This window comes from Chrysemys picta, chromosome 3 (assembly GCF_011386835.1).
Source record: "Chrysemys picta bellii isolate R12L10 chromosome 3, ASM1138683v2, whole genome shotgun sequence".
Lineage (NCBI taxonomy): Eukaryota > Metazoa > Chordata > Testudines > Emydidae > Chrysemys > Chrysemys picta.
This window is the reverse complement of record NC_088793.1, coordinates 60,477,917-60,484,246: the sequence shown is the minus strand read 5'-3', so window position 1 is coordinate 60,484,246 and position 6,330 is coordinate 60,477,917. Positions and strand designations below refer to the sequence as shown.

The following is a 6,330-nucleotide window of genomic DNA, read 5'->3' as shown; positions in this document are numbered from 1 at the left end:
TGGAGTGGCACTCAGCAGATATGGGTTTTATTACATGTTCTGATATGACTTGCTCTGTGATCTTGAGCAAGTCATTTACCTTTTCTGTGCATCTGTTTCCTTACCTGTAATACAGAAATGTTATTTACCTTTGTGATGCTGTATGAATGAAATATGACCCACCCACTGAGCCTTCCTGTGGAGGCTTTAGAAAGAATATGAGAAATAGCTGCTCCTGTGCGTCATCAAAGCATGTGACTTACTCGTGTGACCCTGGACTCCACCTTGTGCCTGTAATTTTCCACCAACTGAGACTGGGAGCTTTGTTTGGGACAGTAAAATTCCATCCACGTGGGAGAGGGCATAAAAGACCCTGGAAACATCTTCATTTTGTCTTCATTTCCTGCTTCATTTCTCTGCACTGGATTTCTGAAGGAAGCTCTAAATGAGGACTGATGACCCCCAAGCTGTTTGGGTAATTTCCAGAGAGTTTTGCAAAATAGCAGTTTATTCCATCACTGCTTCAAAACTGATATAAGAACTTTGCAATCACTTGCATGCATGTGATTTCCTTAACCATTTTAACTCTCTATTTCTTTTCTCTTTATAAATAAACCTTTAGATTTGCTTACTACAGGATTGGCAGCAGCGTGACCATTGGGTAAGAGCTGTGTTACATATTGAGCTGGCTGTGTAGCTGGTGTCTTGACATCAGAAGAACAATTTGTTTGATGAAATTGGTTTTCAGTTAACCATAAAGTCCAATGTCTGGGTGGTGAGATAAGGGTTGGGATGCCTAAGGAGACTGTATTTTTGATTTCTTGTTAACCAGTGTGGTGAGACAGAAGTTTACTTTTGTTACTGGCTTGATATATCTAATGGTAGAATAACCACCAGTTTGGGTCCTGTGGCATCTTTAAGACTAACAGAAGTATTGGAGCATAAGCTTTCGTGGGTGAATGCCCACTTCATCATACGCAAGCGGGCATTCACCCACGAAAGCTTATGCTCCAATACTTCTGTTAGTCTTAAAGGTGCCACAGGACCCTCTGTTGCTTTTTACAGATTCAGACTAACATGGCTACCCCTCTGATACTTGACACCAGTTTGGGGTGAGTCTGCCCTATTTCTCAGCAGTTTGTCCTGAATCTGACATCCTCAGCTGTGACCCACTGAGGCACAGTGACAAGTTTATCTCACAGGAATGTTGTACAGGTAAGTGCATTCATGTTTGTGAGGCACTAAGAAATAAAGGGCCATGAAAACCCTCTTAATAAGTACATACATAGCACATTTAATAAATGGAACACAGCATTGTTTTGCATAGTGTTTTTCATATACTTGAGGTAGGTCTAAGGAGAATGTGGGGATAAATGCCTTATGGGCCCATGACAAGGTTGCACTGATGTCTGTATTTCCTCAAACACTCCAATTCTCCATTCACCCCAACCATTGTTTACCTGTGAGCTTGTATGTGAGTGAGTGAATGTGCCTCAGGCTTAATTGTGGAAGGCTATGGCTAATGCTTAACCATGCTTGCTTTCACATAAAGCCTCCGCGGTCTATTTTACCCAACGCACAGATTTTGCACATTCTAGCACAATGTACAGCAGAACTTTCAAGATTAACTATGCAGGGGTCTCTCCTTAATTATCAGTATAACATTCCCAAGAGGCTTGTGTGTGGTAATGTATTTTGAATGTTTTTTAGGAAGAATAACAGGCAGCCAAAGCACTGCGCCTGACACAGAGGACGATCTGCAGACAACAGAAGATATATGCACATATGTCAAAAATATGCAGAGTATGTCCCTAAATCATTTTTATACCTATAAATATGGACAGATTTAAATGCACAAACAACTTTGCACAAAGTCACAGCTTTACAAATGTCTAAAACTAGCAGGATTCAAGGGCACATATGGGGAAGACATGATGTGTTTTGCAGGATAGAGTTACAAGTAATATACATTTCCACAAGCTACAAGCAGAAAAGTTGAATGCATATATTTATAAAAGGGGTTTGAAGAGCTGAATGATTTAGCAGAAAGAGAATATGAAATAAAAGAAGCAGCTCCATTTAATAGTAAGCACAGTAATTAGAATTTCTACTCTGAATATTACAGAAAAGAAAATGTTCATGAAAAGGGGAATACCTAGGCTTTACTAACTCATTGCTGATGTAAAGTGAACATTTAAATGGGCAAGAATTTTGTGAATGTTGGGCATTTCTATAGTTTGATTTGTGTTAAAATATGTATTAAAATATTCTGGAGTCCTAAAAATGTGTAAGTACAAGTGTGTGCTTGAGTCTGTGAAAAAGATCCTTTTTTAGGTTCTAATGAAAAATGTAAATAAGGGCAAGAAACGTTGTCTTTTATTTCAATACATAAGTTGGATTTTCTTTCTGATCTACCCTCTGAGGATTCTTTTTTTCCAGTGTGGGATTGACCATGTACTGTATATTGTCTAACATTTTTTAAATTAAAACCATATGGATGAAATCAATTTATTGTCTTGCAGATGTTGAAATCCAGTCTTGTTTGAGTTTAACTACTTACATAGAATATACATGTTTCCTGTATATCTATTTTGTATCTTTGTAATAATTCACCATATTGCTTTTCATTAGTGTCCTTTTCTGTAATTGTTGCTCATTGTTTATTAAATTTCTAACCATTCAACAACAGTTGTCACATGCACATGCCTGACTGCTCCTTTTATTTTGTCTATCCCACAGTTTGTAAATTTTACGTTGCCCTAACATTTGCAACATACGTAAGTTGTAGAAAGGCTACTTTTCACTTGTGGTAGTAAAGAAAGACTTTTCCTTCCAGTAACCTTCCCCAGTAATAAAACAAAGAGCAATTTGACTCTTATTCGAGATTATGAATAGCAGTTGCTGCTTTTTGTTGTTCCTTTATTCCATGCTAGATATGATAGACTCCTCCTCCACAACTGATTTTTTAAGATGATTGTTTAGTTGAACAGAGGTGACAGTTTCATAAATCTACAGGAATCATGTTAGCCAAGATTTTCAAAAATGACAAGTAATTTTGAGCATCTCCTTTTTGGGGGAAGTACCCACCCTCTGAAAACCAGGCCCCTTGAAAGTATTGACATTGTATACCCCAAAATGAAAGTACCCATAACCATTAATCACTTCTGAAAATGTTGGTCTTCAGCTTTTCCTTTTTGTTAGGATTGTGGAGTTGTTTTTAATTCACAATCTGGAGTTCCTGAGAATGCTCCTGGATTCCCAATTAGCGGTGACACCCGGAAATGCTTTTCCCCCTCTGTGCCTGGCCAGGATATTTTCCTCTCAGGTTTAGAACTCAACATAGTTACCATGCCTTTACCTGTAGATCAGTTTACGCTATCTGGGATACCCTTGTAGACCCCTCAGAAACTTCAGCTTGCATAGAATATGCCTGCCTACTCAGTACTGCCTCTCAAATACAACTTATTACACCTGTGCTTCAGAGACTGAAATGTATTCATGTTACTTGGGGTGCCATTCAAAGTGTTATCATCAAATATTACATAGTGTCAGACCTGTCTTTCTTAGAACCTGCCTCTCTTCTTATGAATAGTGTTGGTCGGAAAATGTTCCTACAGGCAATTTGTTGATCTCAAGACATGTAGAATGTCAGTTTTGACAAAATGTTATTTTGGAAAAAAAAAATCAAAATGAAGCATTTCAACTTTATGGGAATGGAACATTTTGATTTTTAATTTCAAGACTTATTGTTTATATTATAATAGAATAAAATATATATCAAATATAATTAACATTACATTGAAAAGGTGAAATGTTCCAAGTGATAGAAAACAACATTTATTTTGGAGGAAATTTTGGCTTTTTGTTCTGATTTTTTTTTCAAAATGTCCAAATTTCCCACCGAATGGAAGTTCCAATTCCTGACCAGTTCGAGTTTTCATCCATCTTATTAGTTAGGGTCAGATGAGATGTTCTTGCTAACAGTTGCAGGTTAGTACACCTATTCAACCTCCCTGAAGCAAGAGTCTGAGAAAACTGATAGCTCCCGTAAATCACTACCTGTGAGTTGTCACTACTCAGTTGAATCGTTTAATTCAATAAGAGAATGAGAATGCAAAGTGAAGTGTAAAATGCTGCCATTCATGGTGAAATTCTGTGCTGCACATCTAAGAGGCTGTCCTTATTTTTTATTTAAAGAGGCACAGCACAATGAGGCTACTAAATTTGTTAGTCTCTAAGGTGCCACAAGTCCTCCTGTTCTTCTTTTTGAGGCTACAGTCATTTTAAATCCTATTTGTACCCTCCTGATTCTGCCCTGCTGCAGTGGCAGGAGCAGCCACTACCATAATTTAGAAAGTCTAAGGGGGACGCTGCTTAAGTTTTGGCAGCCTGTCCCGAGCTACCCAGAATCTTTTCAATGCTAGGTGCTGTGGCTGTACCCCCAGCTCTGGAACCTTCCCTCCATGCCTGTGTTTGTGAAGGGGTCCTTGGGAGAGCCTGTGGCTCAGTCTGAAAACGTCATATAAAATCAAATTCCATTTTCTTTTTCAAGAGAAAGGGAAGAAGAAATTAGCTGATGTTAGAGCAGGGGAAAAGGACAGTTGGAAAATGGAGCAAATTACCAAGGGAGGTTGTGAAATTTCCATCCCTGGAGATATATAAGGCTAGATTTGACATGTATCTATTAGAGATGGCTAAAGGATAATGAAATCATCCCTGCCATGATGCAAGGGGATTAACTATATGACTAACCGGAGGTCCTTTCTAACCCAGTGCTCTGTAATTGCTGAGTTGTAGAAATCCACAAATGCTCAGTGTCCAATGTTCATGAAAATATATATTGCTTGCTGGAAAGAAAGTTATAGTAAGATACTGTCTATCTTCATAAACACTGATGAAACAATGGTAAAATGCAATTGAAATTGAGATTGTAGCTGTTAATGAGGCTATAAAAACATTTTTCTAAACTGTAATACACAAGCAGTTGCATATGTTCATTTTAACAAAATGTATAAAGATTGTAGAAGTTCAAAGACCATTATTTTAACCACTAACATGTGTCTTGGGAAAGAACTGATGTTGCTTTTATTCCCAAACAAGGAACACGAGCAGAATATTATTATCCTATCTGATCATTAAAAGAATATTTTCAACTTTGTCAGAACATCATAAATGCTATGATGTATATTCAGTTTGGGGGAAAAAAATCTTTTGGGTGTCACTAAGTTTTCCACATTGCTTCATCAAAGACAGTAAGGGAGATTAGGTTTCTAAGAAGTACAAAAGTGCTGTATTTTGAAAGTGAAGATTTTATAGACCAGATTTTTAATTGGCCTAAATAAACATGGCTCCAATGACTTCAGTGGAGCTATTTGATTTACTCCAGCTGAAATTCTGGCCTTATATTTTGTCTGACTTTGTTGACTATGTACAATTCCCACATTAACTCCTGCTTCGGAAAGAACACACGTGTTTGCAAGCCGTTTGCTTGCTTGCTTTTACAAGGTTTTTGTTTTTTTTTGTTTTCACAATTTTTGAACATGGATGAGTGTTTGTAAATGAAAATTTGATGCTCTCATTTTATTTTAAATAAAATAAACTCCTTGTTAACCCTGTTCGCCTTACTTCGGTCTTACCCTCAGAAATAAGTAGATTGAATCGAAATTACTTTTTCATTCTCTGCAATTTTGATTTACAAACAGAAAATTCCCTTTGTTTTGGCTAAAGAGAAGTTTATTTTTATAGATTACAGATTGAACTAGAGTGCCAAATATATATTCAGATGGGGAATCGAGAAGGCCTTTTCTTTTAAAACAGATTTTTCAGCCTCATTTACTATAGAGATTAGAAATTTTAATTAATGTATTTTTTTCTGCACTTCCTCTCCTTTGCAAGTGTAATCCACTTCTGGGCCACCCCTGATTCCATCTCTCGTTGAGCCTTGGGAAACTCTGTTCAATGAGAGGATAAGTCACTCTTTCAAAAACTCAGTGTAATATATCTTAAATCTATTTAAATTTGGTCCTGGCTTGTTGGTATGGATTGAAACCTTGCTTGGCATTGATTGAAACCCTTCTTTTCAAGCTTCCTGTGGATTTTGCGGTGCATGGACACGAGATTCTTCACGTAAAGAATCCATCTAGGCTGTGAATTTCAGAATACAGTAATAGCTAAACATTCTCACCTAAATGTTCAAAAGTGCATGGTGCAAAAATATATCTGTACTTACGTTTGCCCACACCCATGCATGTCCAATCCTTGGCGCATGTACATGTTGGGGATGACATGCGTAGAAGTCAGTCACATTTGTATGGCTACTTTAGAAAATGTGGGCCTCTCTGGGTATGTCTA

The 6,330-nt window shown here is 37.4% G+C and overlaps 1 long non-coding RNA gene across 1 annotated transcript; it reads left to right on the top strand.

The window, feature by feature from the left end:
* The first annotated feature begins 247 nt into the window (after positions 1-247).
* LOC122173568 (uncharacterized) lies at positions 248-2,672 on the top strand. The gene is made up of 4 exons (XR_010599231.1): positions 248-454; positions 602-640; positions 1,045-1,194; positions 1,690-2,672. It is a non-coding gene; the product is annotated as an uncharacterized LOC122173568 (long non-coding RNA).
* The last annotated feature ends 3,658 nt before the right edge of the window (positions 2,673-6,330 follow it).